The following is a 12,168-nucleotide window of genomic DNA, read 5'->3' as shown; positions in this document are numbered from 1 at the left end:
ACCATCGTAGCGGTGCAGGTGAAACAATTGCAGGATCTGTTAAGATCTCTCGCAAGAGGTGAACGGCGAAAGCACTTCCTCCTCTTATCGTTCGCCTCTTTCTCTTTGCCTCTTTCTCTTCTTTTAGTCATTACTGCTCTCTACTAAGCATTTCTAATCCATTGTGGTCATTACAAGTCGTGATTGCACATATTGGTCATTTCGGAGTTATTAGTATTCATTGAGTCATTAGTATTCATTACTAGTCATTATTAACCTTTACCAATCTCTATTATAACGTTATCATTCACTGTCACTATCAATCTTTTTCATTCTTTAATCTGTCTTCATATGGCGTGATGACGCTTCGGTGGACACTCCGGCGATCAGGTCTGCTGACACATGCTTCCCCATGAGCCTGCCCAACGAACCAATGGTGGGAATGGCCCCAGTACTCATGCCTTTGGCTTGTTCGTAACCTCCAGCCGCGGTGCAAGCAGCGCCGTCGCTGTTTCGGTCGCTTTAAGTAATCGTTTTTTTTTGCTTCTCAGGAATGCAGTTCCGTGATTAATGCCACGCTAATTCTGTCCTTGCATTCTCAGACCCATGAAGAGGGATCACCGGCTGCACTCAAGGGGTCTGAAAAGAAACTCCCTACAGGATTCCTCCGACGGTCTCTGAGCAGGGTAGCCACGGCTACGCGGAAACGCGATTCGCATGACGTTGTCAAGACCGATGTTTAGGGCATGCTGTAAATATTTTATTTCAATTTATTTTAGTTTTGACGAATTTATCGCTTGCTTTGCGCGAATAAATGATTAATTCTTCTGCTATGTATAATGCCCAGTCTTTATTTTCATGCTATAGAGATCTTCGTCACATCTGGGAAGAAAAAAGTCCCTCCTATGACATAGGGCTGGATGCAAGCGCATAATCGGCATGAGCACGAATGTTTCGCTAGGGGTTTATGAAAACTGGCAACGTTGAACGTGATATCGAGCGTTCTGATTCAACTTTGTTTAAGTGATGGGTTTGTGCAGAACTGCTGTTGGCGATCTATAGCATATAATGGTACCTTAGCTTACAGACTTTCACAGTCAATTTTTAATGAGGTCTGTGTTCCACTTGTGCTAAGGCGCTGTTTTATAAAGAAAGGTATGCGCGCAGTCGCGAGATCGTCTCATGGAAGCTCAGATGGTGCTTTGGAGAACTACCAGGTGGTGTATTCTTTTTTGCTGCAGTCTGGTGGTTACCGGCTATAGCTTTTCACAGCAAAGCTGTATATGGCTAGGGTCTCCCGGATCGCGTCCGCGCGTATACCAACCATTCAACATACGTGGGCCGATCCCGAAGATAGTGCAATGCTGGGTCGACCCGCGGCGGAGGTGCAGTTCGGCATTAATAGGCCCACATAAGCAGCTTCGCTGGCCATCTTTCAGAGGGGAAGGGCAGTTTCCTTTTCTGTTGGGGGGGGGGGAGGGGGCAGAACATGATTTGCAGTAGTAGGCATCAGGATAATAATCGCCTATGGAAGTTTAAAAAAAAAAATTAATTGGCGTCACAGCCCTTGTTTCATTTGGTTGAGGGATCCATGATGGTGAGCGCTTAAGGGGTAATCGTCGTTTCTGAGCCTAGCAGCTAGCTGTTAACATAGGCGTGTCTCAATGCTGCCACGAAATAAATTGGCACTTTTGTACAGCATTGTACATCGGTCTGTGAGGAAGTGCGTGGAGGCTGATGCAAAAGTGGGGCTAGTGTTGACTCCTTTTCATGCGACAGCATTATACGCTCCATTATGCGACAATCCGAAGGATGGTACCAAAAATGGCCGACGGCGCGAAAAGCAAAAACGTCAAAAATGCTCACAGGCTGACAAATTTGACGTCAATCCGAGTAAAGTCAATTATAATAGAAGTGACAAGAAAATTCAGTACATTTGTCTGGCTGGAAAACGAATCCGAGCCTCCCGGGTGCGAGAAGAGTACGCTTCCCCGACGCCACGGTGGCTTTTTTATTTCTTTATTGCCGGATATTTCGCGTAGCAAACACAAAGGGCATGATCTCTGCTGTTATAGTTGACTAAAGTTGTCTAGTGCGTGCGTGATTGCGCACATCACGTCACTGCCTTCCATTTTTCGCATGCTTTTCGGATTTCATCGGTGCTGCGTCTATTGCGATGCACTCCGAAGCATCTACCTCAGTGGCATCTGTGAAACGTGGTCGCTCACGGAAGCACGCCGCCGAACACGAAGCAAGGGAACAACAAAAGGGAATGCCGTGCAAGTTTACAACGTACGACGGCATACGGATGCATACTTAAGCGAAAACATTTCTCCAAAGCGACTACAATGCTTTCGCATTCCCACACGTAAGCAGTCCTAAGTGCCGCTGCCGTCAGCAGGCGTTTAGTGTGTTGCGACACCATGTACCCGAGCACATGAGGGTTGCACCTTCTCGCGTGTAGCCGTGCGCGGCTTATCCGTGTCTGGGGAAAGAGGATCCTGGGGTTGAGTTGATTTCGGGTGTTTGAACCTTTCTGCCCACCGGGCGGAAGCAGCACCTCTTCGGCCTCTGCTTCATATAGACGGCAGCCCCAGGCTGAACACCTGGAGGCAACCGGCAGTCGCCTTTCCTTGTCCTCGTCTTTAATCTATCTTTCTATCTCGCCTTTTCGTCTGTCCTATCTTCTATTTCTTTCTCACTTCAGTTTCCGGACAGCAAGGATTAACGTTGTGTGGGTAGCCAATCTTGGGTATACCATATTTGGTTATAGCAGTGACATGCAGTTGACGGTGGACATTATTCACATTTACACTAGTAAACGTACACCCCCCCCCCCCCCCCCCCCCCTGAAAAAAATCCTGCGTACGTGCTTGCTCGCCGGACACGCCTGCCTCGCGGTTGACAGGAGAGGGCACGCTTCTGGCCCGCATTCCTCGCTCGCTCGCGCACACGAGACTGTACGCCGCTCGCCGGCTCACCCTCGCAAACTTTCACTCGCACATGCAGCGTACGGCGCGCGGCGACGTTTTTAGCGCACTTGGACTTTATACAGAACCTCACGGCGGCGGCTGAAATGCACCTCGAGTGTCCATATAATTCCAATCGTAATAAAAAGAAATAGCGAATAATGTCAAACTTCGAAAACGCATGCATACTCAGTACAAAGTAAACATAAATGAAATAAAAGTAAATAAAAACGAAAGCTAATGAAAGCCCTCGAGGGCCGTTGGTGGCTCTTCTCCTTGCCCTCTGCTTTCGCTATCGCGTGTGATAGCTTTGCCGGAGCTCAAAATACTCTGCCGGGAAAGGTGCAGAGCAGGTTTAGAATGCTGGGGTGCCGTACGAATCCGCGCTAAAGTGACTGCATTTAACGTTGATCGCAGGAATTTCTGACTGTCGCTGTGGTGGCAGCCCAACATCTGTCTCGTCATCGTCACTGGTCTAATTCGTTGACATTTCGATATTTGCCTGAAGCCAGACAAGCGTTTGTTTCCTTATACGTAAGGCGCTCCCATCTCCGCAGCACATCTAAAAATGACTTCATCGCCTCTCTCAAACTGTTGCGCGAGTGTCAGAATCTGTTCACGAATTGTTCGACAGCGTAGCAGAGCACTCAGCTCCAAATAGCTGAGTGAGATGCGGCCACCACGCAGCCCGCGCGAGGTCTGCGAACAATGGGCGGTGCCGCACACCATTAATTTTTTTTTCGCGTGAGCAAGTGGCCAAAGGCGAGGACAGATCCGTCGAAGAGCAAGAAGACTCCGCAGCGGTGGGTGTGTTTGTTGACACCCACTGCTGCTGCTGCGCGCCCACACCAACTAAATTGCTCACGGGCGGCAGCAAAATTTCCAATCCCCAAAAAAAGTCGGAGCATAAAAAAAAATCGTAAACCATTCCACTCTGTGAAGGGCAATGACCAGCGAAGCTGTTTAGCACACGACACAGATGTGGCAAAGAATTTCGAACAAAGGCACGAACTCGTTTACTGTGATTTTTCCCTACATTCGCGTGGACGATGTCACCGCCACCCCGAGCAGCCGGAGGAAACTCGACACACGAGACGAGAAAGATCCCGCAGCGGTGGGTGTCTTTGCGGCCGCCCGCTGGTGCTGCTGCTCGCCCGCGTCAGCCAACTTCACGCGGGCGGCAGCAAAACTTCCAAAGCCAAAAAAAAAAAAAAATATTGCGAGAACTAAAAAATCGGCGGATTCCATGCACTGTCGGAAACGAACTACATACATTTGCGATCTGCACCACGTTTCGCTGCGTACCGAAGACGCCCCTGCTCCGCGCGATGCTTCTTTCGCGCTTGAGTGTCCTCGACATTGCACGCATGCTTTGGAGCCATTTTGCGGGCGCGTTTACGAGCTCTTTCTGCACACGTGACCAGTACGCTGTTGAGACGCCAGCTCCTAGTGCTCTCTTCCGGCTATGGACGATTGTAATGGACGATTCTATGGACGATTGTACACTGTCACAGCCCAGCACGTGACCTCCACAGAGCAGCACCTGCATTTTTGTCGCATAAAAAGGCAAGCGCAGCACGTGCCTTAGACACAAACTGTGAAACGCTGCCGCGGCGGTGCCGGCCGGGATGCGTGAGACCCCTGAATAAAACTAAAGGGAGCGACATACTTTCATCTTGCCGCCGCTGCTTCGGCGAGGAGCATGTTAGGAGGCAGGATAGATCTGTGCCTCCACATTGGTTCAGCGCAGTCACGTGGTATGTTTCGCGCTCTTTACTCTGTTTTTCTTCGTTTACGCGTGTCGGCGCACTCGCCGCCTTGACAAACATGACAGTTGGCCTTCGACTTCTCGCGGACAGGCATTCGCAAGAGATTTCACATGTTTTGGCCAAGTTTTAGGGCTACCCGTGTCAGTAAAGAACTATGTTTGTTTCTTTTATGTTAGGGATTGATTTTAAGGGTACTGAAGATGCAAACGTGTACGAAAGCAGCTATTTAAATGAGTCAGCAATTTTATGCTTACCCAACGAGAAAGCCGTCCGTCCGTCAGCTTCGAGATAGCGCCCGCAGCAACGGGCGAATTCACCTTCGTGCTGCCTCTCGCTTCGACGCCAACGAAGCAGCGAGAACACAGCGCTCACGGAGCTCTCTGCACACGCGGTAGTCGGACACTTTCGTAGATCGATTTCATGATACGGGCCCGAGCGTCCCTCTTCAACGTTAAGCGACATGAACACAGCGCGTGAAGCTATCAGTTGTTGGCACTCTTCTTCGGCATCGCAGATCGCTTTCAAGCCAGTACGGTCCGCGCGGCGATGGCTACGAAGCCACAGCCCGAGTAGGTTTGCTCACGGTTCATAATGGTTGGACGCGGGTGGATAAGGCGCTAGAGAGCGATAACGGCCTATAATGATCGGAACGCAATCAGCACGCCTGGCGCCGCCACCTGCAGTACTCTGCTTGCGTCAATCAATGCTCCTTGCGCCCCTATCCACACCAGTTCGTGTCGCCGCAGCGCTGTCGTTTGTACTGGCCGGATAAAGTTTCATTACATTGATAATGATACCAGGCTTCGTGGAGATGAGCAAGTGGCACAAGGCTTACACACACTTAGACAACTCCCAGAAAAGTTTCTGCGAGATTTTTTTTCTTTGTTGACGGGGTGTGGAGCTCAGGCATGGCTATAAGCTTATGCACTGGTGTTATTCTCGGTGTTCGTTCAGGTTCTTTTTTCCTCATTGTGCTATCGTCGACAAGTGTATGAAGCTATAGATTGCGTAGGCTGTGTGCTGTCGTATGTCGTGCTAAAAACGCAACACGCGTTGTACATTGTTGTACTACTCAGAGTGCGTAGCTTTGTCAGTTCATGCTTTTGTTAGGCACTGCAAATATATTTTACGCGAGCACAAGCTGTTCAATACCAAGTGTAAATGATTCTGACTATTGTGAGCAGGCTTTCACCCCTTCGCCGTCTCGGCAGAATAAAGTGGTGCACGAATTTGTGGGCTCGTATTAACTTCGAAACTCCGCAAAGAAAAGGGGGGAATGTGCTCATTAATGGATACCATTTATATGTGTAACTTTCGTCCTTGCATACACTTTGTTTACAAATGAATTACAGGTTCCACTGTGATGGTTGCGGTTGACAGCCAACGGTACCAGTTTGTCATAAAGGCGTAGGACCAGTCTCACTGCATATAGAGAGGCCAGCGTCATGACGAAACGACGAGAATAGAAGCTCCGCGTTGATAGCGCAATAAAACTGTTGCTCTAGTGTCTGAATATGTTCACGTAGTGTTGGACAGCATTCAAGAGCGCGTGCTCCAAATAGCTGAGCGAGATGCGGCCACCACGCGGCAAGCGCGAGGTCTACGAACAACGCGCGGTACCGGGCACCATCAGTTTCGTTGCGTGAGCAAGTGGCCAAAGGCGAGAGCAGATGCGTCGATGAGGGAGAAGACTCCACAGCGGTAGGTGCTTGTTGCCACCTACTGCTGCTGCTGCGCGCCCGCACCGACTAAGTTGTTCACGGGCGGCAGCAAAATCTCCAAAGACAAAAAATAGTCGGAGCATAATAAATCGTAATTCATTCCACTCTGTCAAGGCCAATGACCATCGAAGCTGTTTAGCACACAACACAGAGGCGACATCGAATTTTGAACAAGTGTAAAATCTCGTTTGCCGTGATTTTTCTCTACATTCGCGTGCACAACGTCACCGCAACCCCGAGGAGCCGGAGGAAACTAGACACACGGGACGTTTCGACGGGACCGCTACCACGGGACCGCTACCACGGGACAGCGGAAGGAAAGGGAAGTAGATACGCAAGCGCTTGGAACGACGACAAAGAGAGGGCGGGGCGAACGTAGAGATGGCTGATGCGGGTCAAAGTTTAGTATCTGTTCTTATCAGCTTAATATGTATGTATGTAACATGTATGCTCCAAGGCACGCAAAGCAATTTGGGCACTAAGACGCAGAATCCGTAATGCAACTCCCGATGTAAAAACACTAACTTATAACACCCTTGTAAAACCTGTAATTGAATATGGCAAAATTTTTTGGGATCCTTACACTGCGTCTAACAAATTAAAAATTGAGAAAGTTCAGAAACTTGCTTCCCGTTTTATTTTCAATAAATATCGCCGAACTGATTCACCAACCGAATTATGTAAATTAGCAAACCTTAAAAGTTTAGAATACTGCACTAAGGTAGATAGGCTGAAGTATTTTTACCTTTTAATTCATGGCCACTTGAATATCAACAAATCACCATATTTTACAATACACCCTAATGAGACATCAAGACATCGCCATTCCATGTACATTCCTGTGCCGCGTTCTTATAACGATTGTTTTAAGTACAGTTTTTTTCCTCGTGTTATTACAGAATGGAACATGCTGCCTGATTCCATTGTAAATATTAACTCCCTCGATGCCTTTCTAGAATGCCTGAAATCTTACCTGGACCGTAGTACACAAATGTAATAGTTGTGCCTCAGCACTTGCATGCGTTTTCTTATCTGTTTGATTTTTCCTTTGTCTTTTGTGTCGATATCGTAGTTGTGAAATGTACCTTGTTTAGAATGTGAATATATTGGATTTTCCACTCCTGTAATAGCCTGAGAAAGGCTGACAGTATCAATAAATGAATGAAAAATGAATGAAATATCTCATAGGGGTTTTATTTGGACCCAGGATGTTATGTTCATTTTTTCAAGTTGGCGGAGTTCTTGAATCCTGCTTCACCTCCGCCGCGGGTCGGCTCGTTATTGCACCGTGTCCGGGATCGGCCCACGGTTTTTGCACCCGCAGAACAAAAATGCATGTTACCGTAGCCATAAGCATGCTTCACTGTAAGAATTTGGCGGACTGTGGGAATCGAGGTAAGCGAAGCTTTGTACGCTGTTTGCTTTGATTAACGTGGCAGAAATTTTAGACGTTACTTGAATTATGGGGCTGTACGTAATTCAATTAATTTTGTAATTGTATCTATACATATTATACATACATTCGCCAACTGCAACACGTTTCGCTGCGTAGCGAACAGGCTCCTACTCCGCGCGACGCTTCTGTCGGGCCTGGGTGTCCTCGACACTGAATGCACATTATGGAGCCATTTTGCTGGCGCGTTTTTACGTGTTCCTTCTGCACACGTGGCCAGCACGCTGTTCAGAAGCCAGCTCCAAGCGCTGTTCAAGCTATGGACGATTGTAATGTTCACACTATCACGCCGCAGCAAGCGACCTCCACAGTCCAGCACCTGCGTTTTTGTCGCATAGGAAAGCAAGCACAGCACGTGCCATACGCGAAAGCTACGAAACGCTACCGCGGCGGCACCGGCCTGGGTGGATGGATGGATGTTATCAGCGTCCCCTTTGGAACTGGGCGGTGGGTTGCGCCACCTCGCTCTTGTTAATATCTTGTCTAATGTCCTACCTATATTAAAAAGAAAAAAAAAACTGAAAAGACAAGAAAATTCACGATGAATTCCCATAACCAAGGTTTCTGAACCCCTATTGTGAACTTTGTTATTGTACGCCTCCGTCTATCTCGCTTTATAAGTGCGTGTTCTAAGGCATCCTGATCTTGCTTCGAAGAGTAACCAGTCGGTCTAGTGTTCCTGTATATGCTCCCGCAGGGAGCAGAGTTGCGCATAACTTTTCCGGCGCCGCTCGCACCGCTATTGGCCGAGCGCGAAAAATGACGTCAAATGATCCGCGGCGCTGCGAAGCCAACTTTACGGGCGCATCGCCGACTCATGCGAACTCGTCGTTTCCGTCAGTACCACCGCCATTGCAATCAGTGGACCGTCGATCGTGCGTTCAGAGGAGCAGCTAGAAGCTCTTGCATCTTGAATCTTTTTCTACTTGCAGATTTGCTGCTACTAAACAGTAAGCACTACTAAATAGTAAGTACTACTAAATAGTAATAGTAAATAAAATGTGCGCATGTCAACATTTGAAATGCGCTTAAATCTGTGTCTGCACCGCATGTGTCGAAAACGTGCAGCTGCTGTGAACGATGGTTAGTGATAAATGGCGCTCTGTTAACGGTCACTGACATAACTGCAGGCACGATAGCTCTCTTGGCGACGGTCATTAATCGGCTGGTTTCGGCAGCCAAAATGCGCTAAGTGTTCACCTTACGTGTGTGAAGTTCTAAACACTCTTTAAAACATTTCTTGCTTTCTGACCATGATAAGACAACTTCATATGCATGCTGAAAATCATTGCACCGCTTTTTGTGGCAACGTACTGCGCGTTTGCGAGCTAACTTTGGAGCTGTTCGAGCCACGGGAATACTTTATTTTGGGGAATCGAAGGCGGTCCTGCCCCCTATTTGTACGTTCGTGTGTGTGTTTGTATATGCGTGTTTACATAGGTACATACAAAGTTTCGGTTGGTTGGAAGCCCACCCCCTCCGGCTGCACGAATGACTCGTTCGAGTGTAGCCTGTATTAAGAAGTGCCCTTTGCTAAGCGCCTGCGAACAACTGGCGCTTGTAGCTCGCGACCACTAGAGAAAAAGGCGGAACACCGCGCAGCATTTGGCTCCTGCGCGCGCGAGGAGTGGCTTCGCTGCAGAGCTGGATCACGGCGGCGGACCTATGCGCAACTCTGCTCCCTGCGGGAGCATATACAGGAACACTAAGTCGGTCGTCCCGCCAGCTCCATCTGGTGGTGTTTCAAGAAACCCATCGACGTGCGCGAGAAAGACCGCAGCGGCAGCGCCCATAAAGTCGGGAGAAGAGGCAAAGAAAGCTTCGCTGTAAAGCAACACGCACCACTTGACCATTGGCTAGCATCTTCTCCTATGCGAGTAGTTACAGCGCAAGCACTCTTCTTCTGAAAACGGATTTTGGATCGTTGTTCTTAGGGCTGCCGAATGTCGAAGAGTGGAGCAAAGTGTTTTAGCGAAATGCTAATAACGTGGAACCTTCGCAAAGCTATGCAGTTCACACATCCGGGCGCAGTCGCAGCTGTGACGCGCCGTGGGAACATCGTCGAGTTTAGTATCGCAACGACGGCCGCTGAAGCCCACGTGCTGTGCTAAAGACGCCTCAAGTGCCTGGGTTAAGGGCCAATCTACGCTCGAGCCGCACGCGTGCGATCGCGCGAAAAATTATACGTGTTTCACAATGGTGCACAAATGCTGGTTTACACTGGACCCGTACATGCAGTGTAAACTGAAATTTGTGCACCACTATGCGACATCTGCACTTTTTCGCACGACCGCAGACGTGCGGAGATGCGAGCGGTACGACGTGCGGCTCTACCACAAGTCAGCCTCAAGCGGCGTAATCATTATCCTCCACTATGTGTCCGGCTTGCGGACGATGTCTAAAATTAACGATAAGAAGTTAAGATAAGAGTTAAGAAGATAAGATAAGCCTTACGTAACCGCTTCCGCTCGTGGCAGAAACTGACGATTTATCGTTCTTGTAAGCTGGCCCAATGCCTGTATACTCAAGAAGCAACTCGTACGCTAGCGCGGTTCCTGAAAACAAATGCCTACTAATTGCAACAGCGAACATATCTTTAGCGAAGTCTGCCAGTAAGTGATGTACATATATTACAAAAGAAAAGCTTTGAGGCTTCGGCCTCGGGCGGAATGTAATTTGTCCAGACTTTATTCTATCTCTCCAAATCTTGCTGGTCCAGTCAGTTTTTTTCACCTCTGAAAGTTGATACCTATAAGGCAGGGTGATACGATATATAGATATATATATATATATATATATAAATATATATATCTAGCTTTTGGACAAGTTAGAAAGGTTGGAAGCACGTGATTACCCCCACTAAATCTTATCCTCTGCCTTTCTTATCTCATTAATATATATATATATATATATATATATATATATATATAGAGAGAGAGAGAGAGAGAGAGAGGACTATGGCACCATGACTGACAAATGATGGACAAAAATGCTCATTAACACGTAAAGATGAAAACGACTAAAATGGTTGATGATATATCCCACCTAAGCACCACACTGACAAAAAAAAAAAACGAATAAAGATGAAGTTCGAGCCCATGCATACTCAGTACCAAGTAAAAATAAATTATATTAAAATAAATAAAAGAAAAGGCGAACGAAAGCCACTCTGCAGTGCTTGGTACCTCTCCTCCTCGGCCTCTCCTTCCGCTCGCGCGTCTGAGAGTCGTGGCGAAGCTCCATATACTCTGCCGCCAAAGGTACAGAGCAGGTTTAGAATGCTGGGTGCTGTGAGTATCCGCGTTGCAGTGACGGCATTTGCAGTGACGGTATTTGAAATCTGAATTGCTCCTCGTGCACAGGCGGCGCCGCAGAGTCAACGAATCCCCTAATGTCTCTCTGTTTTACATGACAGCCCTATCCCTCAGGTAACTAGACTCCGTATCTTAGGGCTCCACATTCAATGTGACGGCAAAGCCTCAGACTCTACACATCTTCTGGGTCAGCAAATAACAGAAGCTACACATATGTTACACCACATTATTATTCGTAGAAGAGGCTTACGCGAAGAAGATGTGCTGCGCATAGTACAGGCTGTGGTAATCAGCCGCCTCACCTATCACCACCTCTATTATAATGTCACCTTCATTGAGACTCAGAAGATGGTAGTCCTTCTAGGGAAGGTAGCGAACACGGCGCTTGGGTTGCCTTCACATGCTTCCACACAGCGCCTTCTTCAGCTTGGTATTCACCACATCGTAGGCGAGCTTCTCGAGGCTCATCGCAACGGTCAGCTCCAACATCTCAGGTGCAGCCGTCAGGGCTGCGCTATGCTCCCTCGTCTTGGCTACCCTGTCTCTGAGACACCCACACACGTCCCACAATATCACCTTGCTCCTTCTCTACATGCTAGCGTTCAAGTAGCCCCGATTCTCCGCAATATATGCATACGGAGCGACACGCCGGCCGGAAACGCGCCCGAACTCAGGCCCTGGCACGCATTTTTGGAAATGGCACCACACAGACACCGCTTCTTTACACTGACGCGGCCCGCTACCCCCGGAGCCGTGCCACGTGTTTAGCTGTAACTGACAACACAGACGCAGTTAGGGTGTGTACCACAGTTCTCGCAACGGACAGCGGCTCGGCAGAGGAGTAGGGAGCTATTGCTCAGGCCATTGTGCACACCTCGACCCTTCTTGCACGTAACAGCCCAATCACCATACTGACAGACTCGCAGGCTGCCTGTCGGGCCTTCGCGTAAGGACTTGTGACTG

This window comes from Dermacentor variabilis, chromosome 1 (assembly GCF_050947875.1).
Source record: "Dermacentor variabilis isolate Ectoservices chromosome 1, ASM5094787v1, whole genome shotgun sequence".
Lineage (NCBI taxonomy): Eukaryota > Metazoa > Arthropoda > Arachnida > Ixodida > Ixodidae > Dermacentor > Dermacentor variabilis.
Note: the sequence above shows the minus strand (reverse complement) of the source record.